At 43.6% G+C, this 27,748-nt stretch overlaps 2 long non-coding RNA genes across 4 annotated transcripts in view; one reads left to right on the top strand and one right to left on the bottom strand.

The window, feature by feature from the left end:
• Positions 1 to 13,392, top strand: part of LOC129048827 (uncharacterized) — a 35,678-nt gene extending 22,286 nt beyond the window's left edge. The window contains exons 3-4 of the long non-coding RNA XR_008511505.1: positions 9,404 to 9,754; positions 11,312 to 13,392. This is a non-coding gene — a long non-coding RNA (uncharacterized LOC129048827). The remainder of the gene's footprint in view (positions 1 to 9,403; positions 9,755 to 11,311) is intronic.
• Positions 9,490 to 27,456, bottom strand: LOC129048828 (uncharacterized). 3 transcript variants are annotated; one of them, XR_008511508.1, is made up of 6 exons: positions 27,080 to 27,456; positions 26,245 to 26,284; positions 23,902 to 24,042; positions 11,989 to 12,182; positions 11,035 to 11,099; positions 9,490 to 9,626 (listed from the first exon to the last, which is right to left on the bottom strand). It is a non-coding gene; the product is annotated as an uncharacterized LOC129048828 (long non-coding RNA). The 3 variants fall into 3 exon arrangements; XR_008511507.1 differs by lacking the exon at positions 26,245 to 26,284 and having other exon boundaries at positions 27,087 to 27,456; XR_008511506.1 differs by lacking the exon at positions 26,245 to 26,284 and having other exon boundaries at positions 27,080 to 27,438.
• Positions 27,457 to 27,748: the final 292 nt, after the last annotated feature.

Below are 27,748 nucleotides of genomic sequence, written 5' to 3' on the forward strand. Positions count from 1 at the left end.
GATCTCAGCTCTTAAATACCATTTCCTGCTAAAAGAAACCAACACTTCTTAGAGACAGGGCTAATTACAGTTCTGCAGCCCGGAACATCTTCTTGTCCCAGAAAGCAAAGGAGAGCTGAAAGATGGATGGAGGCGTATCAGAAAAAGTCATGAGCTGGCTTGATGGAGTCCTCACTAGTTAAACTTGAGACAATGTGAGCATCAAAAAGAATAATGATGGTAATGGAGTATAACATAATAAACATAGAGTCCAATGTGATACTAAAAAATTAAAATTAAAGTTAGCATTTTAAAAAGTGGTAAAATACAAGTAAGATCTGTAGTCTAGTTCATCATGTTGTGCCAGAGTCAATTTCCTGGTTTTGGTAACATAATATGGAAGGTGTTATTATCACCTGGGGAAGATAAGTTTGGGGTACGCTGGATCTCTCTGTAGTATTTTTGCAACTTCTTGTGGGCTTAGTATTATTTCAAGATAAAAAGTTAACAAAAAAAGGTATATGTGTATGTGTGTTGGTGGTGATATTCTTCACGGAAAAATTTCAGCCTTTACTTGTAGAAGAAATGATAGAATTAGAAGAGGTAGCATTTGCAGCAACCAATGGAGTAACTGATTCAGGCAAAGGCCATTAATGCATGGGTGAATGCTATTAGAGAATGGGATAGTCCCATCGTCTCACTCCCTGGATTATTCATTACCTACAGAGGGTAAAGGAGCATTTATGGTGGAGAAATCTGGCTAACATCACCCTAACCAAGTAACAGAAGGAAATGACTGCCTCACTAGTTCCTGCTCCTGAACTTTTGACACCAATGTAGGATTATTATCAATATTGACACAAAATGGCATTGTGAACTTCCTGATGTGCTGGGATGAAACATATGCAGCATCAGCTAGGTAGTATTTATGCCAAACATGTCTAATCTGAATTCAATAATGAAGAAACAAACATAGAAATTTAGATTAGAGGACATTCTACCAGACAACTAGCCTGAACTCCAAAACTATCAGCCATGAAAGATAAAGTGAAATAAAAAAATAAGTAACAGACCATTCTAGATTAAATAGACTAAGGAGACTAAAGAAAATGACATGCAATAGATGATTTTTTTCACTGGATTCTGGATCAGAAAAAGAGTTATAAAGAACATTATTAAGACAATTAGAAAAATGTATATATAGACAGTATTTTAGGTAATACTATTGTAATAATATCTTGGGAAGTAACTGTCTTGGTAATGCAAAAAAAATCATGCTTGTGTAGGATAATACCCTAGTTCTTAGAAAATTTAAGATATCTGTAACTAATTTTCAAATGGTTTAGCAAAAATATTCAATTGAGGGAGACACACACACACACACACACACACACACACAGAGCACACAAACAAACAGATCAAAACGTTAGCAATCAAGGAGAAAGAAAAATGAGTTTTCACCATATTTTCAACTTTCTGCAGGTTTAAAATTTTCAAAATAAAAACTTGGGGAAAATATAATAAACTGGCATTAGTTTATCTATAAATTATGTCTTTATCCTGCATCTAAATTGGAATTCCTTCCCTTTCAGTTCATCCCTTTCCCCACATCTCAGCATGATATAGCAAGAGTTGCCTGGGGCCTCATGGCCCAATGGGGCCCAGGCTCGAACAAATTCTCAGAGAAGTTTTGCAGCCTGCTGCCACCTCTGGGCTCTGCTGCTGCACAAGCAGGGACTATTCGTGGAAGCTGTATGGCTCATCACTGAACCTAAAAGAGTGTCTGGGGAGCTTCAGGGCCTCAGTGGCGTAAGGCTTCATGAGCCCTTCTGCTTAGAGAGTTAATGCCTGAGACTAAAATCTGGGGTAACAGGACGGATTTCTGCTCAGCAGCAAAAACTGCCCCAGCCTTCCTTATAAAATGGAGACTGCAAATAAAGTCCATTGTTTCCAGGAGAAAGGTGTACACCAACCACTGTTTTTTTTGAGACAAAGTCTTGCTTTGTCACTCAGGCTGTAGTGCAGTGGGGCAATCTCAGTTCACTACAACCTCCGCCTCCCAGGATCAAGCGATTCTCCTGCCTCAGCCTCCTGAGTAGCTGGGATTACAGGCGTGTGCCACCATGTCCAGCTAACTTTTGTATTTTTAGTAGAGATGTGGTTTCACCATGTTGGTCAGGCTGGTCTCAAGCTCCTGACCTCAAGCAATTCACTCACCTTGGCCTCCCAAAGTGTTGGGATTACAGGCATGAGCCACTGAGCCTGGCCCACCAACTGCTTTTGGATGGGTCCACTATTACTGTGGAATATTCACATAACCAGCCATGACCATCTAACCAGCCAATAAACCAACCAATAAATGCACCTACTCATTCAACACATATGTGCTGGGTTGCTTGCTTTGTACTGTATATTGGAGCTGCAAAGATAAGACACAGTCCATTCTACTAAAGAATGGATTGGCTGGGCGTGGTGGCTCACGCCTCTAATCTCAACACTTTGGGAGGCCAGGGCTGGCGGATCACCTGAGGTCGGGAGTTTGAGACCAGCCTGACAAACGTGGAGAAACCCCGTCTCTACCAAAAATACAAAATTAGCAGGGCATGGTGGCGCATGCCTGTAATCACAGCTACTCCGGAGGCTGAGGTAGGAGAATCGTTTGAACTCGAGAGGTGGAGGTTGCAGTCAGCCGAGATCTCACTATTGCATTCCAGCCTGGGCAACAAGAGTGAAACTCCATCTCAAAAAAAAAAAAAAAAAAAAAAAAAAAGAGTGGATTGTGTATCTGGGGAATACAGATTACAGATTATTGCCACACAATAATTGGTAAATGCATGATAGCAATTTTCATATTGTAGCACTGAGGTAGTGCACCTAACCTAAATTAGGAGGGGAAGGCATGAGAGAAAACTTCTTGGAGAGAAAGAATATTTTCTTTCACTTTTAAAACTATTTCCTTTTGTCCCCAAAGTTAAAAATAGATCAGGAACTAGGGCCCACAGTAGGAGAGGGGTGAAAAGTGGTTTTAAAAGTTTTATCAGGCTTCTTTCATTTTTTTTCCATCTCTGCAGTTGGGCTAGGGTGATCATCTCATCCTCATTTGCCTGGGACTTGCCTGGTTTTAGCATTGAAAATCTTGAGTCCCAGAAAACCCTTAGTCCCGGCCAAACTGGGACCATGGATCACCCTATGACCCTCCCACCTTACCACAGAATCTTTATGTTATGAAGAATCGCACGTGACGAAAGAATTGAATAACATGCTAGCTCTGAGAATTCTGAAGTGGATGAAGAGAAATGAGAAGGGTAAAAAAGCCAATCTCATTTCTTCATTTTCCATACAAATCAGATAGTGAGCAATCATGGTGCCTGGAGGGCTTGCTTCTCCTGCCCACTGTACATTGTTGCTGCACTCCCTTCCTCCTGGAATGTTCTCCCCTCTTCATAAGTATATTCAAATCTTCCCCATCCAGGCCTAGCTGAAACCTTTCCCAACTGTTCTAGCTGAAAATTATCTCCTCCATCCCCTACCCCGTGAAATGTGGGTGCTTATTGTCGGTGTGCTCTTGTGGTACATGGCAACTCTTAGAGTTAGAAAGAGCCATAGAGAACTCGAAGTTCAGAAATTTATGGATTCATGTATGGCTTCATTCATTCTTTCATTTGTTCGTAACTAGTTCTTAGAAAATTTAGGATATCTGTAACTGATTTTCAAATGGTTTAGCAAAAATATTCAACTGAGGGAGATAAACACACAAACACAGAGAGAAAGAGAGAGAGAACACAAACAGATCAAAACATTAGCAATCAAGGGTAACGAAAGATGAGTTTTCACCATATTTTCAACTTTCCGCAGTTTTAAAAATTTTCAAAATAAAAACTTGGGGGAAAATACGATGAACTGACATTAGTTCATCCATAAATTATGTCATTATCCAGCATCTAAATTGGAATTCCTTCCTTTCAGCTCATCCCTTTCCCCACATCTCAGCATGATATAACAAGAGTTGCCTGGGGCCTCATGGCCCAGTGGGGCCCAGGCCTCAAACAAATCTGCAGAGAAATCTTGCAGCCTGCTGCCACCTGGGCACGGGAGATTCCAAGATGAATTGGGTCCTATCCTTGAGGAGCCCCTACATGTTAGGGAGGTTGTTGGATACATGAGCAGATACAACACATGGCAGAACATGTTGGATGGAGGCTGAGCACCGGTGAGCAGTCATTACTGGAGCAGATACTGAGAGCAGTAGATACTGTGCTATGTGCGAAAGGGGTAAAAGGACCTTTAAGGTGTTACAATCAGTGTAGAGTGAGCAGCAGATCTGAAAACACAAGATTTTAATGCCATATGGTAAGTGCTACAGAAAACATAAGCCTAAGGTCTCTGAGGATGCAGACAGGAATATTAAGCAAAGCAGGGGACTGAGTCAGGACTGTGGGGATTGAGGATGTGGCATCTGAGCTGACTGGTTGGAGGTCTGCAAAAAAGATGATAAGGGCAATAGGCACAGGGAAGGACTGGCAGATTAGGGAAAAGTTTAGCAGAGCAAATCAGTGGGGCTTCGTGACTGATTATAAGCGCAGGGAAAATCTTATGCCTTCTTGTGTTGTGTCTTCTGGGATGTCTCATACAGTATGCTGCACATGGTGGGTGTTTAGCATCTACCTGTTGATTGAGTTAGCTGAGACATTAGGCAGAGTCTGAAAATTCCTCAGACTGAGAAATGGCGTTTAAATTGTGTGTGTGCATCTGTGTGTGCGTGTGTGCAAGAATTATAAAATGCAACAAATTTTAGGAAATGCTGTAATGCTGTTGTGGACTCTTCTTGGAAAGTAGTTATGGCATGAAGAAAAGCAAGAGGGCCTAGTAGAAGAAATATTTCTTTTTATGTCTTTGTCCTGTTTCTTCATTATCTGTAAGTCCCATCCTTATTCATTTAGAACTGATTAAGAAGTAAAATAAAATTAAAATATGTAAGTGTCCTATCTCCCCATCCCTTCTATCTCAACATATGCATGAGCTTGTGCACACACACAGACACACACACACACAGATTTTTTTTTTTTTTTTTGAAATGGAGTCTCACTCTGTAGCCCAAGCTGGAGTGCCGTGGTGCCATCTTGGCTCACTGAAACCTCTGTCTCCCGGGCTCAAGCAATTCTCGTGCCTCAGCCTCCCGAGTAGCTGTGACTTCAGCCACACACCACAATGCCTGGCTAATTTTTTGTATTTTAGTAGATATGGGGTTTTACCATGTTGCCCAGGGTGGTCTCAAACTCCTGAGCTCAGGCTATCCGCCTGCCTCGGCCTCCTAATGTGCTGAGATTACAGGTGTGAGCCACAGCGCCTGGCCACACACATAGATTTATTGTTTATTTTGTCTTCTGTGCTGAGTTAATATATTCCCTCTATAGTCAAAATATAAATGTATGTGGTTGGGAGTGGCATGGACCTTTACACATGCGCTTTAATAAATCTGCATTGATGTCGACCTCCAGGGTCACATTATCATTTGCCTGGATTTGAAGAGGGGACACAGGACATTGCTGGATTCGGAAGAACAGCTCCAATCTCCAATCTCTCACCCTTCTCCTTGAATTGCTAGGAGGGGTGGGAAGAGAGAGCACAGATAAAAGTTCCCCTTCTGCCTTTGCATCTGTGCCAGAGACGTCCCAAAGCACTTCTCAATCTGTTCTCTCCTGTGTGTGCCTCTTGCACACCTGCCTGCCGGGTGCTGCTACAGCGTCAGAGGCTCCAGGGGCTGGTCTGCTGCAGATGGACCTGGCACAGCAGCTCTGATTCCTCTGAGGTCCCGTGGCCAGAGGCAGAGAGAGAAAAGTGAAGGTTAGAGGTGGGGACAGAAGGTTGGCTCTGGATGCTCCAGCAGAAGTTGGGTGTTGGGCGGAGGGCAACTGCTTTTGTCTGGTTGTCTTGGCTTCTACTTGGAGAAATGCAGAATTCTTCAGTTGCCAACATTGTTACTATAACATTTGCATCTTGGGATACTGTGGCTAGGACTCAGGTGCCATCTAGGAATCAAAAGAGGCCAAGTCCTCCCTTCTTTTCTGTCCCTGGGTCACTGGATGCTTTCCACCACACCCTTAGTTATAAGTGCCATCTATAACACACGTGGTGTGTTAATAGCTATTGAACACTGCCAGTGTGGGGGTGATAGGCTATGCACCCTATATGTATCATGGTATTTCATTTAGTTACACCAGCATTTTAAGGCAAGCATTGCTATCCTTGCTTTACAGTTGAGGAAATCCAAGTCCTCAAGGCCAGTAAGTAGTAGAGTCAGGATTTAATTCCAGGGTGGCCGGGCTGCAAAGCCTCTGCTACGCTGTCTCCCACCAGGTATAGAACACCACATTAGCACTGGGCTGAGTAGGGCAGCTCTTTATATCACAGGCCTATCTTTGGACCCTATTAGGTCATAAATTGGTTGAGAGTACAGACCATGCCTTATAATTGTTTTATGACACAGTCTCATTACCTGTGAAAAACAGAGCTAATCTTTCTGTTTATTCTCCAGTGAGTCAAACCAAATAATGTCCATGTGAGCCTTTGAAATATGGGGGAGAAAGTGGGATTAGGGCCTCAGGCATGAAGAAGAGCCCATGCGGCTCCTCTGGAAACCCACACTCTGTCTTCTCAATGCCCTATTAGAGCTCGCTCAGTTCTTCCGCAGATTTCTCCGGCGTTCGGTGCCGGATAAGCAGTCTCTCAAATTTCTTACATGTTATGAGGCATTGAAGATGACTCTGTGTAATCAAATATGCCATTCCACATCTTATTTGTAATTTCACAATTTAGCTCTCTGCGCCATTTAAGCACATATAGAGCCTCTAGAGAAATCCTTATTTTTTTTGCTAAGGCTTTTATATGTGAGTTTTGTGCTGATTTTGGTCTTTGCTGTATCTAATAAGATTCTCCCAAAGTTTTCTCACCACGAAAGGCTTTATAAAATTTAAGGAACCATGGAAATAAACCCCGGCCTACTACAAAATCAAGATAGGCCAAGGAAGTACCAGGTAAGAGGCCCAGATTAGAAGCTGACTGTTCATTTCCTCTTGTGTCTATTCCTTTTGTGTTTGGTTTGACTGGGTCTCTGAAAAATGTTCAGACTGCTTTACAATTATGCAGTGCATGGCAATTTACAAAGCACATCTTCATGCATTATATTTGGTTTGAGTTTTACAACCACCTTAGCAGGTGGGGCAGGGCAATTATTATTATGCCCATGTTACAGATGCAGAAACTGAGGATTGGAGAGATTAAGTGACTTGCCTAATCCACTTAGCTAATGATAAGAATTAATTAATCAACCGTAAGTCTAAGAATCAAATATAGATTTTCTAATTACAAGTCTGGTGCCTTGTCTCCCTGCTAATCCAGTCTGCCTTCCTAGTGGGTGTACTTTGTAGCTGCTGAGCTGAGATTTCTGAGAGGAGATTGTGATGTCTGAAGTTTACTGCCCATTTAGTTCCAGAATCCATCCACTTCTCTTCACCCCCAGTGCCACTCTCCCAGAGCCAGCCACTGCCATCTCTCACTTGAGTCACTGCTAGAGTCCTACACTGGTTTCTCTGCTTCTGGTCTCACCTCACTCGGGTCTAATCTTCATATTGCAGTGTAAATGACTTTCTTTTTTTTTGAGACGGAGTCTCACTCTGTTGCCCAGGAGGGAGTGCAGTGGCGCGATCTCAGCTCACTGCAACCTCCACCTCCCCAGTTCAAGCAATTCTCCTGCCTCTGTCTCCAAGTAGCTGGGATTCAAGGCACGCGCCACCACGCCTGGCTAATTTTTGTATTTTTAGTAGAGACGGGGTTTCATCATGTTGGTCAAGCTGGTCTCAAACTCCTGACCTCGTGATCCACCTGCCTCTGCCTCCCAAAGTGCTGGGATTACAGGCGTAAGCCACCCGCGCCCAGCATAAGTGACTTTCTTAAGTAAAAAAGAAAAATTATCCAGATGCTCCTTTTCTTAAAACACTTTGATTTCTCCCATGATCTTTAGAAAAATATCCAAACTCCCTCACATGGTCTCCAAGGGTCTGCATGAAGTGACACTGCTTGCTTCTCTACCCCCACCTCTTGACACCCCCACCCCTTCCCACCACCAAACTCTCTCATGTTGGTACCTTTGTTCTCTTCTTCTTATGACTCATTGTCATCTTCCCTCTGCTTCATTTCTTTTCTCTGATCATGTTTAATAATTTTGGAGCAATTTGTAACCAGCTCCCCCCAAAAACTTATTTATAACTTGTAATTATCATCAGTAGTAGTAACGTTTATTTTTGCAGCATGGCTTAGAGTTTAAAAAATGTCAGTATGACTTCTGATGATTAGCATAACTGGGATGGACAGGGATCAGATTTATAAATGAAGGCACTGAGTCTTGAGGATGTTAAGGAACTCGCCCACCTTCATGTCATGAGTAAGTATTAGACTCAGCACTTGGGAATCAAGTTTTGAGAATCTACGCAACATCATGCAACCTGTCTGCCTTGTTTATTAGCTTCTATAAAGCATTTTCAGGCAGACAGTATAAGGCGCCATGGAAAACTGGGCTGCATTTCATGGACTAGAAAGATTTACATGAGAAGTGTTCCCAGGCAGAAGGATGAGAGGCACAAAGAAAGGGTGAGAAACAATGGTCTGAAACAGCCAGCACATGGGCTCATTAACCTCTTCTAAACAATCGCTCATCTCTCCTAGCTCCCTGCTGACCAGAAATAAGTCAGAGGGGAATTTGTGTGGTAAACTTTCACCTACAGGGACCTGATCTCTGGAGAGAAAAAGGCATCACCAGTGGACAGAGTTTGCTTTCTGTGCTGAGTCATGGGGGCAGTTCTTCTTTCTTGGAATAATTGGGAATCATACTCCTGGGGAAAATATCCATGTCCCCTGCAGTGTTGCTTAAATGACATGAATGCCAAGGGCAATGTATCTCCTGTTAAAAATGTCTAACTTCCTAATGGCTTTTTCCAACTCACTTAGCATTCATTTATCACATTGTCATGTTACTCACTCAGTAATAATAAAATAATAATAATAATAATAATGATAAATAATGCATTGTAGCAGAGTCAGGGAAAGTTGGAACACAGCCCTGCAGGTTAATAGTAAACCGTTTAAAAAGAGGAGGAAAAGTACTCAAGCAGGGGTAATGGCGGAAGCATTGTGTGAAGACCCCAAAGTAGTCAAAAACATGGCAGATTCTCAGCAATTTAGAAGATGGAAGTCACAGGACTTACAAGTGGGTTGACTGGCAGAGGATGAGGGAGGGACTAGTGCCAATGGTTCCCAGGGGTCTGGCAGAGCAGCTGCGTGGGCCACTGAGTCATTTCACAAAGTGAGGGATGAAAAAGAGAGTTCTTTCTTTCTTTCTTGCTTTCCTCTCTTCTCTTTGTTCTTTCAGGCTTGCTGATGGGTGCAGCTGAGAACATGTCGAATTTGATGTGCCTGTGGATACTTGAGTCTGGAACACTGAAGACAAGTTTGGTCTGGAGATGTAGACTGGGGATATCTCAGCACACAGATGATCACTGAAACCATGCAGCGGATGATATAACCTGGAGAGAGTCTGGTGTGGGAAGAGTCTTCCCTGAGGTGGCTGAAAGATGTAATTCTTACTCCAAAGACTGACATAGAGACAAGAGAAACTGAAGTTACAGGGTTTTGTCATTGGGAAGGCAGTAGACTGTGTCATATCCCAAGAGTGAAGCAAAGACAAACCAAAGAACAACTGGGAAGATCTGGGAGAGAAAGTGTGAGTGCAGTGGCTAGGAGAAGGGGGAGAAGGTTATGTGAGGAGCAAAAAACTGGGAGGAGTGAGCAGCTCTGGATATTGTCCTTAAAGAAGCTCCAGACTCGACAGGCCGTTTCACATGATGGCTGACGTGTGCTTGGAAGGTGGTTGTGGGTACTTAGAAGGGTAGTACTGGGCTGGGCTCTATCATTCCTAACATTACCGGGTGATCCTTGTGAGGCTAGCTTACATGGAAAAGGCCTTCAGATTTTTGTGCTTTGTTGGGCACATTGTGTTCCGCCTTAGTTTCCCCAAGGTCCTCATTGTTTTTTCTTTTTTTCAAGAGACAGGGTCTTACTTTGTTGCTAAGGCTGGCTTCAAACTCCTGACTTCAAGAGATCCTCCCACCCCACCCACCCAAAGTGCTGGGATTACAGGCGTGCGCCACTGTGCCTAGCGGGTCATCAGTCTTTGGGATGCTGTTGACAAAGCCATTTGATGATATCAAAGAGGGAATGAAGCATAAGGTTTTTTGGCCCCTCTGCTTGGGATGCCACTTGCAGGCAGAACTCTCCACAGGTTTACCATCCAGTGAAGGATCACCTGTTTATAGCCTGTGTAAAATCAATGATGCTTCTTGGAAACAAGTCTATTCTCATAGACATCTTGACGTTGCATGGCTGAGTCATTTGTCAGAGTGCTCTGGATTTAAATATACCTCCAAGTCTTAAGACACATGAACTTTTGAGGTGCAGGAATCAGCATTCTAAAAGGCACAAGTCTTCCATCCAAGGTCCTGGTTCCCTTCTAGATCCTGTTCTAACAAACATATCTCCAAATCTCATTTGCTTAACCCCATACAAGTTTATTTGCCGAGAACATCAAGGTGAAGGTATGCTCCATGAACTAGCAGCATTGGCATTACCCGGGAGCTTGTTAGAATTCAGAATCTCAGACCCACCTCAGACCTAATGAATCAGAATTTCATTTTAACAAGATCTCCAAGTAGTGTGTAAGCACATTAAAAATTTGGAAGTGCTGCCGTAGATTACCAAAGTATCCTTGATGGTTCTCATAGCAGAGGGATAAAAGGAAATCAGAAACGATGAAATAGAAATAGGAGAAGACAAACAGAGGCAGTTCAACCTGCTGTCAAATCTTGAATTATGCCAAACTATGTAAAGTCTATGCCTGAAATCTCAGCATACGAGTGCCCAGGGCATAAGCTATTGGATCCAGCCTTGGCTCATGACCAGTGCATTGTTCAGTTAGATGGTCCTTCTCCTTCTATGCTTGTTTACCTGGGGGACAGATGCCAGGGCAGGCTGATTTCCATTTCTTCAGCTTCCCTCTTTGCCATTACTGCCTGGGCGTGCAGGTGGGAAGAAGAGGGACTAATTGAGTGCATTTGATTATAAATGGAAAATACAGCACAGTTTTTCCCCCATGTGGCACCCCAAAGAGCTAACATTAAGGGAGTGATTACTGGCCCTTTATTATTTTCATTTTGGTAAATCTGGTTTTCTTGCACCCCCACATCTATGTTCAGGTTAATTCTGTGTTATTTTCTCCCTGCAGGTCTGTGCTGAGTGCCACAGGGAACAGCATTTAGCAACATCAAGCAGGAGAGGCAGAGAGAGCAGCAATAACTCCACATATGACTTGGAAATTGGCTCAGTCTCGTGGCAGGAGATGTGTGTTTTTATGGTGTTAAGTGTGAAGGAGTGAAAGCAGCCAGTGATCAGGAGCGCCAACGCAGCTCCTTCCCAGGAGCCTTCCCGGCTGCTTCCCCTTTGTGGGAGATGTGCTGGAAGGAGTACTAAGAGGAGAGATGCTTTGCTTTAGTAGGATGGCAGCTTTGGGAAAGAGATGCGAGAGCGAATGTGCAGAGAGCTTGTGCTGAGTGCAAGAGATAAGTAGGATGCATCCTGTCTTAGAGGCAATCAAGCAAGAGAGGATGGGGTGGCAGGCACTTCAGATCTCTAGCCCCTCCTTCCAGGGCAGAGCCATTTTAGAGACCCACGCCTTTTCCCCATCCATAGGCTGCTGAAGCCAGAAACAGGCCAGCACTTAAGAGGGGAGCGGAGAATTACATCACCAGTCTGGGCAGTATCTTCTCAGCCTAAACCATTATTCCCTCCCTTCTTTTAACAAAGACTCCTAGTTTCCCACCCAATATCCAGTCTCCATTTTCTTCCTAACTGAATGTTGACTTCTTCCCCCTGGGAAACAAGATATCAAGGAAAATGATGCACCTTGTTTGCCTCCCTTGCAAGTGCGCCTGGCCCATCCACCAGAGGTAAGCAGAAGTCATCAGGTGGGGCTTTCAGGCAAGCTCTTCAATGAAGCTGACTCAGCTGGGAGATGATTTTTCTCTTCCTCCTTCTTTCTGCCTAATATGTGGACATCTGTTTGGATCTTGAGGCAAATTCGATGACAGAATCACATCCTAGAGGTATTAAAGCAGACATTTAGGAGGACATTGGTACCTGAAGACTGTTGTATCTGCCTATGACTGGACTTCAGTGTAAGAAGCCACTTGTTTGAATTTTCTGTGCATGCAAGGAACTCCATTCTAAGTGCTATATCTCTCGCCCATGCTGCCTGTATTAGGTAGGGAAAGTAAATTTATCTGCTGTAACAAACAACTTCCAAATCTTAGTAGCTTAACCCAACAAAAGTTTGTTATTCATGTTGAGACAAATGCATACATAACTGGTTGGCCGGCAGCCTCCCTGGGACCCAGCGACACATGGTCCTTCTGTCTGCGTCTCTACTGAACCATATGCTCTTCACATCTTCTGTGTGGCAGCAGCTGGGGAAAGTGAGCAGGACTAGTACATGAGTGGTTTTATGGGCCATGCCCTGAGGAGGCACAGTCAGCATTCACTGAGATTTCATTGGCTAGAATTCAGTCACATGGCCACAGAGGGCGCTGGGAAGTGTAGTTTGGGTATGTGCTCAGGAGGAAAAGGAAATTAATTTTGGTGAATACATCACAGTTTGCCAACCACACCTAAAAAAAAAGGAAGAAGGAAAGGAAAATAAAGGAAGAAAAAAGAAAGAGGAAGGAAGGAATGAAGGAAGAAAAGAAGAAAAAAAGTAAAGAAAGAAACAAAAAGAAAAGAAAGAGAAAGAAAAGGAAAGAAAAAAAAGAGAAAAGGCCAGCAAATGCTCAATTTGTCTCTAGAGGTAATTAAAACATGTTTGCTGAGGCCCAGAATATGTCAATTGGTAGAAGAACGGAATCAATGAACGTCGTTGATTCCAAATGGATTTATGTGTTATCCAGCGTTCCCTTCCTTCAGAAGGGTCTTGTTCAGCACCTCCATGTACAAAACACTGTGGCTACAGTTCGCTGGGGATGAGGGGATGGCTCTCTGTGAAAGCCAGTGTGGATTCACAGCCCCAGCAGAGGCCAGACTGGTGGAGGCTATTTTGCTCAGTAAGGCTAGTGGCCCAGGAGCTAGATAGATCTTGGCCAGAATCTGGGTTCTTTGTTGTAACCAAACCTGAGGCTGACCTTGGGCAGGCAACTCCCCTTTTATGGGCTTTGGTTTCTCTATTTCCTGATTTGTAAAGTAGGAATAATAATAACTACCCTGTGCATGTCCCTCTCTTGTTAGGAGTAAGTAATGTAATAAAGCTCTTGACCCAGAGTAGAGGCTCAGTAATTGCCAGCTGTTGTTCTCACCTACTTTAGCCTTCTCTTTAGTTGGCTCCTTATTGCCTATGGAATAAAACGTCACAGCTTGGTGAATGAGACTGTTCTCTCTCTGGCTCATACCTATATTTCCAGCCTCATCTCCTACCACGTTGTTCGTTTACTCTATAGTTCTGCTTCACACCTGAACTTCTACTGTTCCCTAGGCCTGCCAGTCCAGTTCTGCAGCCTGATGCCTCTGTTCCTGTTGCTCCCTTTACTTCTAACATGGGGTCTTTCATTCTTGGCACTACTGCTGACCTTTGGGCCCAGGTCATTGTTGGGGAGCTGTTCTGTGCATTATAGGATGTTTACCAACATCTCTGACCTCTACCCACTAGAAGCCAGTAGCACTCTCCTGCCCACAGTCATGACAACCAAAAAATGTCTCCAGACATTGCCAAATGCCCCTGGGGACACAATCACTACCTGTTGAGGACTCCTGTTCTAATGTCTTGCACTCCCTTGTCTGGAAGGAGTACTAAGAGGAGAGATACTTTGCTTTAGTAGGAGGGCGGCTTTGGGAAAGAGCCTACACATATTTGAATCCCTACCTATAATGTCAGTCTCCACTGTAAAACTTCCCTTGTCTTCTCCAAAAATAATCAATTATGAATCGCCTTGTCCTCTGTGGCCTCATGGCACTTCATTTGTTTTTTTGTTTAGCATTTGCTTCTCTAATTCTCATTTATCTGTCCACTAGACTTGCTGCTATCTTGTTCATCCCTTTATCCTCAGCATATAGCATAGTTTCCAGATGCTTCTTTTTTTAATCACAAAGTAAATTTAGAAATATTTAAAATTAAATGCATAAATTAATGACTGCTGAGTAAATAAATGCCTTCTCAAAAGACAGATTGCTGTTTAAGATTAATTTGAACAGTGGAACTACTGTCTGATTAAAATGAAAGCTGAAAGTATGAGTGCTGCTAAGCGCTTGGGTGGGTTCAAGGAACCATAGAACTCAGGAGGTGTGCTTTGTCCGTAACATCTGGACAATGGAAAGAAGCTTGGGAAGTTAGAAAGGAGGGAGGGTTGGGATGACCATGGGGCTTGAAAAAGATCTGTTAGGAAATCTGGGGAAACTTCAACTGCTTTGGATAAAGAAAGTACAAGTGTATGAAATGATGAAGCAGGTGTCAGACAAGGTCCAAATGAACCACTTGGGGCAGGGCTAATACGGGAGTTCAAAGAAGGGCGTCCAATCATGGCTAGAGAAGAAAGGGCTTCTGGTCAGAGTCCCTGCTCCCTCTTTGGCCACATCTATTACCATGACAACACATTCCCCGCAAGGGCTCCAGTCCAGCCCAGCTGGCCTCCTTGCTGTTTCTCCACACCTGCTGTGCTCCCACCTCAGGGTCTTTACGCAAAGAGGCCCTGGTCTCCTGCCTATCTTGCTCCCTCATTTTATTCAGATTTCTGCTCAGATCTCAAGCCCTCTGACTTCTAGATCTACAATATTATCCCTCTCTACCCCTTACCCAGATTTATTTTTACTTATAGCATTAAATATTTAACTGCCTATGATCTACCTCCTAATTGAATGTGAGTTACATGAGGACAGAGATTTTTTTTTTTTTCACTGCTGTATCTTTGTTGCCTGAAGCAGTGCCTGGCATACAGTAAGTGCTCGACACGTATTTGCTGAATGAATAAATAGATGCATGAATTGAGGGAGTTTGGCTTCAGCTGGCCTTGAAAGAGTGGAAGAAGAGGTGGGTGTGGAGCCAGCCAGTGAGTGGGGATGGAGTAGGCTGCAGACTTGGGGCCCCTTCCGGTGGTGGCCCCTATTCATCCCCTCTCACAGTGTGCAGGGGAGCCAGGATGCCTTCCTCAAAAGCTGGCAGGAAGAAGGGAGGGCAGAAGAATTTGCATTTGGCCTGCTATTTCTGCTAAGGCAGACGTGTTAGAAAAGATAATTGCAAAATATCAAGTGCCATGGAAACACTTATTAATACCAGGGGCTGGTGCTTCGATGGAGCCGGAGGCTTGCTCTGGCTCCAATGAACAGCCAGCAGTTCTGTAGCTCATCCAAAGCACTTGGTTTCTTGGACCCAAAATCACAATGCTCAGTACACAATGATTTAGTGCCTTCTGTCAGAGCTTCTCAGAGCATGTCACCAGCAGTCACCCTGCCCACGTCCTCGGGAGGAGGTGGCACTGAGCAGCGGGTGCGCGGTCCAGTTTGTTTGTGACTAATGTGTTTTTGGAAACTTGTACCCCCTCTTCAGCTACCCAGTTTTCCTTTTGCTTTGCATGTCTCTGAGCTGTCCGTTTGTTCTTCACAGCCAGGAATAATAACTTCTCTCTAACCTCAAGCATCAAAAACCTGCTCCACAGCCAGCTATTTTAGAGGCTCATAGCCTCAATGGGGTATGGAAGGAGGGTATGAGATGCAGCTGTGGGGACGCTCTGTCTCTGTGCTGCTCACAGGAGGAATCTGAGTGGTAGCTTCCCCAATCCCATGACTCAGCTAGGGACAGAGGAAGGAGAAGGGGACAGGGAGACACAGTGGGGGTTCAGTTTGCTCCTGGGTGGTGCTATGTGGGATCCACACACACTCACTCCATTTCCGGGCAGGCTGAGCTTCTCTGAGTGGAACAGCAGAGGGGCTGGCATGTGGGAGACAGAGATGGGTAGGTGATGCCATGGGATGCCAGAAATAGGAAACACTCAGGACAGCCGTGAGTCACACCGGCCTCTCACATTTTTTCCTAAGCGAGGGGAGGGAAGGCAAGTTCATGTAGACTCTGTGCTCAGAAAGCAGAAATATCTAAATATCTTAGCCATTCCCCAAGGATGCTGGTTTCTCTTAAGGTAATCCCTGTGTTTTCTTAATTTGATGGTTCAAGAGTGAGCAAATCTACTGTCTTTCATGAAAATATTTTAGAGTCCCATAATGGGTACATCTTTCCTCCTTCATAGCCGTTCTTGTTTTCAAAAAATTTTCTTAATCACATTGTATTTTCTCTAGCTGACTTTATTGTAAGAATGCAGTATATAACACATATAACATACAAAATATGTGTATACCAGTGCTGTGGGCCAGTGCTGGCTGAGAGGTAGCAGTGTTACAATTCTTTTCTTCATCTTGGTTTTAATTTTAGAGGCCAAAGTTGTGTGCTTATGTTATTAGTAAGGCTTCCAGACAATGGTATCCTATTAGCAGTGAAGTGTTAGGAAAGTCAAGTTATAAGTGAATTTTTGACTGGGCAGGGAGTCAATGCACCTAACTCCCATATTGTTCAAGGGCCACTGTGGTTTTTTCTTTCAGGATACCCTTAATGTTCATAGTAACCAGAATTTGCCTTTTAAAAAATTAGGCAGCTTTGGAGACAGAAGCATATGATGTGATTTGTCTTATACCTTGCTCCATTTATTTTTATTATTTTTTATTTTTAAAGATTTAATGGCTACAAGTGCAGTCTCCTTGCACGGATATATTGCATGGGCTTTTAGTGTAACTCTCACCCAAATAGTGTACATTTTACCCAATAGGTAATTTTTCATCCCTCACCCGCCTCCCACCTCAAATCCACTCTAAGCATATGTGAACCATCTCTCCAGTCCATGCAGGGGTGGGTAGCTGTGTGGCTACAAGGCTTGGCAGAAGAGCTTCAAAACTTCTCCTTGATTTGCTTTGGCTCCTGACTAGGTTGCATTACCTGCAGGAAGGGGCATTAGCTTTTGCCCCATCCATATTTGTTGGGCATTCAGCCATGAGCAGAGGAGCTGGAAGCTGTTGCTCAGTGAACAGTGGAATTAGGTGCAGGGAACCGAGACCCCTCGTTGGCTGGAACTGGCTTAGGTGAGCAGCTGCTTTTACCAGGGGCCACTGGGCATGCTTGCCATGGGCCAGTGCTGGCTGGGAAGTGGCACTGTTATACTTCCTTTCATCATCTTGGTTTAACTTTTAGAGGCTAAAGGCAGGCGGTGGAGGGAGGAAAGACTGAAGACAATGAGGGTATGCCGAAAGCTCACTGGAGAGTGCGTGGGAGGTGGATCGCACTCTGTCTTGCCCAGTGCACTTCCCTATTCTGAGCCTGCGCCCATCTTCTTTATCCCAGGCTGGCTCCTTCTGGCCTGAAGACAATTCCCCTGTCCCATCCTCCTCACCCTCCCTACCTGCTCCCAAACCCGTCTCCTGTTATGCCTTTTGATGACTTCTCCTTAGTTGCCACAAAGAAATGCTCATATCAGCAAACAGATGGCGGCTGAGGCATGTAGCATAAAATATATTTATCAAGGCAAACAGCTGTAGCCCATTTCATTCGGCAGAATTCTATTAAAAGTTCTCCAGAGCTACAAGCCGCTCTGAGATGGCAACCTGAACACAGCCCAGGGAGAGGTGGCTTTGTGCCACTCTCCTCCCCCCTGCTCCTTTCTCTGTGAGGCCAAAGAGAAAGCGGCCAGTCTCCTGTATTCTTCCTTGGCTTCAATTAAAATGCCACAGTTGCATTGGCAGCCTCGACTCTCCTGCCTCCTTGGGCTGGTGGGGGGCCCTTCCTAAGTGCTCCCACTTTCCAGGCAGACAATAATGACTCCCAGCTGCAGCATTACAATTCCTGGGCACTGTCTGGGGCAAGTGGCTGCTCTCTGGGCTCCTGTCCTGTCCTGTCGTCCATCAGAATGAACAAAAGTCTACTCACTGGGGACCAGGAAATGCTCCTTGTCCCCTGTCTCCAGCTGTCATCACACTTTCTTGCTGTGCTTCCTGTTTTTTAGGGGGATGGCCAGGAAACTGCCATGATTTCCCCCATCATGGTTTGGAAGAACACTGATCTAAGAGTTGAGAGACTGGGATCTATTCCAGATTCAGCCGTTAATTTGCTTTGAAATTGGGCAATCCTTCTCATTTGTCTCGGCTCTTTGTTTCCTCTTTGAGGGGTGGGACTTGATTAAAGGAGCACATTCAAGTATGTTTAGGAGCCAGACAGGTGTGAAATGTCCAGGTGTAGACAATGCCACAGTACATAGTGTGTGCTTTTCTGAAAGGCAGGTGCTATTCTAAAAACAAGAGCAGTACCAATTTATAGGGGAACACTTGTATATGGGGCTGTAGTTTGAGACCCACCAAGAATAAATGTTTGCTAACATTCCATTAAGATTCAATATTGTTTTTTTTTTTTGAGATGGAGTCTCGCTCTGTCACCCGGGCTAGTCTCTCCTTCAGCCTCCTGAGTAGCTGGGATTACAGGCACCCGCCATCAGGCCTGGATAATTTTTGCAATTTTAGTAGGATGAGTTTTCACCATCTTGGCCAGGCTGGTCTTGAACTCCTGACCTCGTCGTCCACCTGCCTCAGCCTCCCAAAGTGTTGGGATTACAGGTGTGAGCCACCATGCCCGCCCAAGATCCAATATTCTGTAATAGCTATTAAGATACACTTGGGGGAAAAACTGAACTCCAGAGATGGCAAATGGATATGAATTGGTAGTCTATAGGAAATTACCACCTTTGGCATTTTTTTAGAGGAGTAGTGAAAGAGATGATTGGAGACCTTGGACATTCTGCCCATCCTTGTGGGGAGTATCCATCTTGAGAAATCACCTTGGTTTAGTGGGACTGAAATAGGGGCTCTGGTGCCAGACTGGGTTCAAAGCCTCACTTTGCTCCTTGACAGCTGTGCAACCTCTCATAGGTCACTTAGCTATGCCTCAGTTTTACCTCAGGTAGATTATTTAACTGCACCCAAGTTACAACTTAGTTTCTCCAATTGTGAAATGGCAGTAAAAGTAGTACTTTTTTTCACAGAGCTTATATGAGGATTAAATTGATGAATCTGAATAATTAATCCAGAATCACGCCTGTTGTAGAGTAAGTGCTCAATAAATGCTAATTGTTATTTATGGAGATGACCTTCCAGCTTTGTTGTGTTGGCACAAAATTGGACAAGTGTGCCATGAGTGGTTCTGTGGAGCTAATATTTACAAATCCCTGGCAACTGTGGTGAGGCTTATCTCATCTCTTCCACCAAACACATCATCATATGGCTTCTGCTGGCAGCCAAGACTGCACACTGACAATTCCTCCCATAGATGATGCACTTTTACATGCATCATCTAATTAGAGTCCTTGGAGGGAAAGAGGCAAGTAATGCCTTCCGCATTTGACAAAGGCAGAAGTACAAGTTCAAAGAGGTTACGTAATTTGCTCAAAGTCACCCAGCCGGTGAGTATTAGAGTCAGCATCTGAGTCTACGATATCTAATTCTCTTGACAGTTGTCTTTCAATGTTATGGGACTACTTTTACACACATTAACTACTTGCTCATGATTGTGGTTAATTAGCATGTTATAGCCAGCATAGCTCTGTTGAGTTGCCGGGTTGTCTAAATTTATCCAAAGTGTCACTTCGGGTGCTTGTTTTGAACTCTGATTTCTCAGACCCAATCCAAGCCTACTGAAGCAGGATTTCCAAAGGTGAGACTCAGGAATCTGCATGTTTACCAAGCTCCCCAGGTGATTCTCATGATCAGGAATGTCTAGGAAACCCTGGGCCAGAAAATTCTGCCCAGAAAACTCACCAATCAGCTTTGCACCTGGTCAGATATTAGAATAGCTATATAGAAACACCTAGTAAGGTTATGAGAGGAAGTGGGAAAAGAGTGTGGCTAACTCGAAGAACTAAAAGAACAAACAAAGCAAAGTCCATGGGTTATTAATTTAATTTGCAACATTGGTATTGCATTCTTATTTACAAGCAAGGTGGCTTATTAGGTCTTGCATGGTGGGTCAGGAGTATCATCTCGGAAAGTGAAAGACACTTATCAGAGCCAAAGAGCATTTAGTGGTTGAAAACAACAAATGTGCTCACTTGCCTGCTCTACTTCCAAGAGAAGGTTCTGACACAAGGTGAGGTTTTTATCTTGCAACGTCTGATTGTGTTCAGTTGAACATTGCAATGAGCTTTAAGCTACTTTGTGGTCAACGAGTCTTTTGGGAACATCCGCAGAATACAGGACAATATGCCAAGAGCTGGGGGTACAGAGTAAAGGCTATGCCTAATCTCAAGAAGCCTTCTGTTCAGTAGGTGAGAAAATAATTGAAATATATCATTGAAAGATGTAATTCAGGGCAGTTATAATCTCATAATAATAACACTCCAGGTAATGGTTAGCTCCCTCTTTAGTTAATGGCTTATCGACATTTTGCAAGGGAGAGACAAAGGTCCCGTTTGAGTTCCACACTCAGTGTTACCTTACCAGTAGTACTTTCCAGCTTCTGCCTTTTTGCTCCTGCTTTGTTTAGTTGGCATGCTATTCCTTCATTCGCTACCTTCATTCATGAAAACTCCACCAACATATCAAGGCTTAGATTAAATCCCACCATAACAAAATGATTTTTCAGTACAACAGGACTTGCCTATCCTAAGAAACATCCAGTGGTTCCTCCCTCACGGTCCCATGTTCTGCACTAGCTTGTTTTCTGTGTTCTTTCCCTGTCACCTTGCCAGACTTTACACTTCTAGAAGACTGGAGCTGGAATTACTGAAGTTTCACCCGCAGATTTTAGCACAGAACCCCACTCACAGCAGGTGTTAGATGATCACATAGTTTGTCTGTAGCCTATTTGCAGATGGTACAGGTATGACGAGCCCACACCTCTGATCCTTGAAGCTTGCCTGTGTTAGCTGGACATTTTCGATTGTACCAAATGGAAATCAAGTTCAAATCATTTCAAGTAATCACAGAGATTTCATGGCTCACGTAACTGCAAAATCTCTGGGGGTAGTTTTGCTAGCTTTAGGCACAGGTAGATCAGAGTTTATAAATGTTGTGAGGAATCTGTTTATCTCCATTTGTTAGCTCTGTTTTTGTCGAGGTTGGTTTGGTTCTTGAGTAGACTCTTTACATGTGGGGGCAGAGATGGTTCCTAGCATTGCTGGGCTTATGTTCCACCTGATTAATAATCTCAGAGGAAAGAGAGAGCCTCTGTCCTATTCCTGACAAAATTCCAATGCCCACCCTTCGCTGTGACCTGATTAGCTACTTCCAAACCTGAAGGTGAGGGCTCATTAGGCTCCACTGGAACCGCAAGAATGCAGAGTGGGGAGAGATGTACACTCTGTTTTTTTTTTTTTTTTTTTTTTTGACACAGAGTCTCACTCTGTTGCCCAGGCTGGAGTGCAGTGGCACAATCTCAGCTCACTGCAACTTCCACCTCCCAAGTTCAAGCGATTCTCCTGACTCAGCTTCCTGAGTAGCTGGGATTACAGGTGCGTGCCACCACGCCTGGCTAATTTTGTATTTTTAGTAGAGATGGGGTTTCACCAAGTTGGTCAGGCTGGTCTCAAACTCCTGACCTCGTGATCCACCCGCCTTGGCCTCCCAAAGTGCTGGAATTACAGGTGTGAGCCACCGCGCCCTGACGAAATGTACACTCTTAAACAGAAATGAGGGGAATGGATGCTGAGCAGGCAAGAACAACAGATATCTGACCTAGGGTTATTTAGCTTTTCATGGGAAAATATTCCGCAACCAAACTACTTTCTTTAACACTGATATCATTTCTGATGCTAAACAGGCATTGTAAAAAATGCACACATTAATCATAAGATGAACCAATCCTGCAGTATGTAAAAAGCTCAGGGCACCTCGTCTTCTCTATGGAATATCATAACCCATGCAAACTTATCTTAAAGAAGTAACCCCAGATGCATACCCAGAGTCCAGGCTGTTAAATGCAGCGATATTTAAATAAAATAGCAACAAAATATTGGAAATAACATAAATATCCCAAATAGAGAAATGGTTAAATACCTTATAGTTTTTTGCTATTAAAAGTGCTGTTCCTAAAACGTACTTGATATAGAAAAATGCTCAGGAAATTATGATACGATGTTCCACAAAAATGCCAAGATGCAAAAGTATTTATATTTGACGATCCCAGATTTGTGTGAATATACACAGTTTCACTAAAGGCTGGAAGGAAATACTCTGCGGTGTTAAGAGTTCTCTGAATGGTAAAATTGCCAGTGAATTTTTTCTGCCTTTATACTTTTCTGTTTCCCAAATTTTTGCACAAGAACAGTATCATTTCATGATTGAAAAAACACGCTAATATTTTTAAACGCATACTTCAGTGTTAATGCCGCGGAAAACACATCCCATTGGATTTATGGTGATTGCAAGTGGGAGGACCCATTCTTTCTGGGGCAGAGGCCAGAATACACACAGAGAAGAGCTTTTTGGCTTGCGTTGCCCCAGGCTAGGCAAGAGGGCATCACTGGCTTCTATTTCTCATGGGTCAGGGTTCCTGTTATTTACATATGGGTGGTTTCTTCATTTGCTGCTCACTCAGGCTTCCGGGGAGATATCCACCCCCCTCCTTATTTACTAAGTGGGGGAGGCAGAGCAGGAGGAAGACGGAGAGAGAGAAGAGAGAGTGCTGAAATCTTTCCCCCCAAAGGACTGCAATAAAGGAGCATATGTATCAACTAAAAAAATTCCTTGGCAACAAAAGCTTTTTAATTGAACACAGTCTCTTCAGCCAACTTATGTAAATTCTATCCCAATTTTGGGCATCTATTTTGAGCACAGAGAGAAGCGGTATGAATCTTGCCCTAAAATTGTGCTCAACAGAAGGGGTGACGCCATATGGATGCCATGTTATGGGAGCCTGTCACCTGCTAACCGAGATGAGAAATTACAGGTTATAATCCCCTTCCTGCTGTCTGAGGAGCCCAGGTGGGTGGGGAGCGCTTTGGGTATCAGGTACTGGGTGACCCCTTGATACTTGCTTGGGGCCTTCCCACAGGTGTCTGAGAGGTCGCAGGGTGAAGGATAAGAGAAGCAGTGCCTCTAGATGGGGCGGCGGGGTGAGGGGTGGAAAGTGCTTGCTTCTAACCCCAAAGGAGCTGGATTTCCTTCTCCTCAGGTTAGGTAGGAATATGGCTGATCCTATAAAACTAACCAGCTGAGAGTTAGTGAGTGGCTCTTTCGGGACTAGACCAACCTTGAGAAATGGCCTCGCGTGGAAGTTGGGAACTGGGAGGAGGGTGATGCACCTATTGCATTGTACCTATTAGTGGAAAAGATGGAGAAAGAGATCCAGGGAGGACTGTGGGCCCACTCTGAGTATTCTCCTCCATGGGGAGCTATGAGTTCAACCCACCCCTCCCTCTGTGTCTTAGGGAAATGATGAGTTTTGGGATGTGCAGGAGGTTGGCTACAAGTCAGATAACAAAATATGGGTAGCAGGAACTGCAAGTTGCCTGGTTTTTGTAAGTGACTTCTAATAAATCTGGAGATTTTCTCTGGAAATGCATTTATCATAGATAAAATGATAGCTTAATATATGTGGGAAAAATCATGTGGACATGTTACATTTATTTGTCTATGCCTAACTTGTTACCCCCAAAGTCACTCCAAATCATAGGCGAAAATCCCAGGCCAATTCAATGTCAGGTGTTCATTCTTTCTCTTTCCTTGCTCTTAAGTAGGTTTAAAAGCTGTATTGTCTACCTGAGCACATAGGTGTTTCCACCATTGATGTGATAACTTTGGATGGTCTCAATCGTAGGCTGCACGAAAATGGTGTACAATTGCCTTTCTGAAAAGCTCTTACAGGATTGCACCCTGTGTCCCCAGTGCCTGGTAGAGGACCTGGAACAGAATTGGTAGTTAGAAATGTTATTAAACAAATAGATACATACACAATTTCCACTGGTCCTGCCCACTTTTGCTTGGAGAAATAAAGCACGCAAGAGACCAACGGGGCTGTCAGTGAGTAGTGTTGGATCCAAGAGTTAAAGCAATAGGATAGAAGTAAAAGAGTTCTTTGTCTAAAGTCAGCTGAGAATATGAAGGTTATTTGTTTCACCAAAATTCCCTAGTTTTTTCTCTATAAAATGAGGATGATTGTCATATAGCAAGTGATTGATAACTCACTAGTTATAAATGTCCAGATCTTTTAGAAGCTACGTATAGATTAAAGATACCAATACACCCCCTGATCTTGCTGTTTTTCCTTTGCTTGACTGTTTTCCATGAACCAACTCAGCTGGTCCATGGAAAATATTGCTCTTTCTCCCTTATTTCCTCTCTTCCTTTCTTCTTTCCTTTTACCATACATATTTATTCAACACTTTTTATATTATAGGCACCATGATAGTCATTTGGGATAAAAAAGGGAAGGGGCCATGCCTGACTTCAAGGAACTTACATTCTAAAGAAGGAAGCAAACAACCAAATCAATAGTTATACTAGACTAAGATGCACTTACATGGACATATGCAGGGTACGGTGGGAATACAGAAGTGAGATAGCTAAGTCAGATTATGAACTCCTAAAAATAGTAGATGAGGTTCTGAGATGGCTTATAAGATTGCATGTATGTGTACGAGAGAGAGACAGAGAGAGAAGTGGAGGAGAGTAATAATTTGTACAATACATTATTTGTGAAAGATAACTGACTAGAGATGACATCTATGATACTTCAAAGTTGTTTTGAGGAAAAACTGAAGAAATACACATGAACCACTTATCATAATGCCTGGCTAATAAAAATTCCAAAAATAGTAGTTATTGGTGGTGGTCATAGAAGTGTTACTATTGTATCTTATACACATCAAATGAACATTTAAGAATATCTGTTATAGGTTAGGTACTGTATTAGGCCCTAAAGAAACATATGGTGTGGTAAAGAATGTGAATACACAAATAATTCATTAGCTTATAGGACATCATGTGTGAAAATAGAAATATGGAAAAGTAAAGCAATAGTATAGAAAAGGGAATGCTTAAAATGGTTGGAATAGTCGGCTGGGCGTGGTGGCTCACACCTGTAATCTCAGGACTTTGGGAGGCCGAGGTGGGCAGATCACAAGGTCAAGAGATCAAAACCATCCTGGCCAAAATGATGAAACCCTGTCTCTACTAAAAAATACAAAAAAATTATCTGAGCGTGGTGGTGTGCGCCTGTAGTCCCAGCTATTTGGGAACCTGAGGCAGGAGAATCACTTGAACCTGGGAGGCAGAGGTTGCAGAGAGCCAAGATCATGCCACTGCAGTTCAGCTTGGGCAACAGAGCCAAAATCCATTTCAAAAAAAAAAGTTGGAATAGTCTGAAAAGGGTTTTAAAGGATGAATAGGAGTTTGCTATATGGACAAGGAGCAGTGGTGAAGGACATGGCAGGTGAAGAAACTAATCAACATGGCATATCCAGGGAATTGCCAGAGAAGATGGGCAGCAGCAGTAGTTGAGGATGAAAAGCCTGTCAACAATGGGATAACATTTTTAACAAATTACCCTGCAACAAGGAGCCACTAGATGCATATTTCTATTATCAAACTCATTCAACTGTATTGTAAGTTGTCTACATTGTCTCCCCTTCAGGAATGTGAGCTACTTGAATGAAGAAATGTTTATTTTTTTTTCACCCCCTACTGCCTAGCATATACTATGTACTCAATATTTGTTGAATGATGAATCAATTAAAATCAATTCCTAAGAGGAATCCAGACTTTCTTGAGGCGATATATGCTTGGCATTTCAGAGGTCTGGGCACTCCTCCCAGGGGTACTCACTGGAGCGTGTTGAGTGGCTATTCTCCATGTCTGATGAAAAGAAGACCAGGGTGAAATGCTTTAGCTGCAGTGGAGAGACTGACCTTTTAACATCAAGTCATCACCTAATAATAAGATTTTATGGGGTACCAAAAATGGGGTGATTGAGAGTGGCCATGGGATCATTTTCTCAATTTTTTTTTATAGACAAAGGACAATGTATTAAGGTTCTCCAGAGGGACAGAACTAACAGGATATATGTATATATGAAAGAGAATTCATTAAGAAAAATTGACTCACACGATCACAATGTGAAGTCCCACGATAGGCTGTCTGCAAGCTGAGGAGCAAGGAAACCAGTATTGGTTTAGAAGCCTGTCCAAGTCCCAAAACCTCAAAAGCAGGGACGCTGACAGTGTAGCCTTCAGTCTCTGGCCAAACCAGAGTGGGGAGAGGTGTACACTCTTTTTTTTTTTTTTTTTTTTTTGAGACAGAGTCTCACTCTGTCGCCCAGGCTGGAGTGCAGTGGCACAATCTCAGCTCACTGCAACCTCCACCTGCTGGGTTCTGAGAGCACCTGGCAAGCCACTGGTATAAATCCATGAGTCCAAAAGCCAAAGAACTTGCAGTCTGATGTTTGACATCCAGCACAAGAGAAAGATGAAGGCTGGAAGACTCTGCAAGTCTGCCCCTTCCACCTTCTTCTGCTTGCTTTTTCTAGCCACGCTGGCAGCTGATTGGATGGTGCCCACCCACATTGAGGGTGGGTCTGTCTCTTCCAGTCCACTGACTCAAATGTTAATCTCCTCTGGCAACACCCAGAAACACCCAGAAACAACACTTTGCATCCTTCAATCCAATAAAGTTGACAATACTAACTCTCACAGAGAATTTTGCTGAAAGGGTTGTTTTTGGGGATTAATTCTAACTGGAAAGGCTCTGCTAGGAGACAAAATCTGGAGGTCTTCTGAAAATTGGTTTTTCAGTAGATAAACATGAGGTTGAAACAACATGGGATAGGCTTTTAGTCTAAGGGACCAGCTTTGATGTCTGGTTGCCTTGCTAAGCTCAAAGGGAGGCTCAGAGGGTGGGTCCCCTCCCCTGCCTCTCAAGCAGCACGTCAGTTTGAGCTCACCTCTCACCTCGGGAAGCAGAAAATTGAATGACTGCTCTTCTCACTTCACAGGGCAGGTTTTTATCCTCTGGGGAAAGTCTCTGTGGATGCTCATAGATTCTGCCCATAGAATCTAAGCTCCTTGAGGGCTAGGAGGAAGCAGGCCGCCATTGTCCACTGTTATATCTTCAATGCCTGGTACACTTCCCAACACTTTGTAAGTGCTTCCTACATATTCATTGCAGTGAATAAATAAAAAATAACAACTAATACTTTTATACCACTTACTATGTACCAGACACTGTTGTAGGGGCTTTGCAGGTATTAATTTATTTAATCTCCACTACAAACCTATCCAGTTGGATGGGACTAGTGTGAATAGAAGAAATGCTGATGATGTGGTGGTAGACAGAGCAATCTGAGCATCATCAGAGCCGAGTCACAATGATGGTGCCAGCAAACAGGGGCTTTCTCTTCAGTAAATAAAGGGCAGCCTAGGGTAGATGTGAGATCTCAGTGGTAGCTCCCTGACTCTAACAACAAGTAAGGAGGGTTATCTGACGACTCTCCATGGTCTAGTCCAGACAGAGACAAGCTTATGACAATGATATTCACAGCTGCAGCAATGCCAGTCCCTCTGTGAATGATCACACTGGTGATACAGGTCTCAGGCTCCCTATGCATGATCAC

Source organism: Pongo abelii, chromosome 9 (genome assembly GCF_028885655.2).
Source record: "Pongo abelii isolate AG06213 chromosome 9, NHGRI_mPonAbe1-v2.0_pri, whole genome shotgun sequence".
Classification (NCBI taxonomy): Eukaryota; Metazoa; Chordata; class Mammalia; order Primates; family Hominidae; genus Pongo; species Pongo abelii.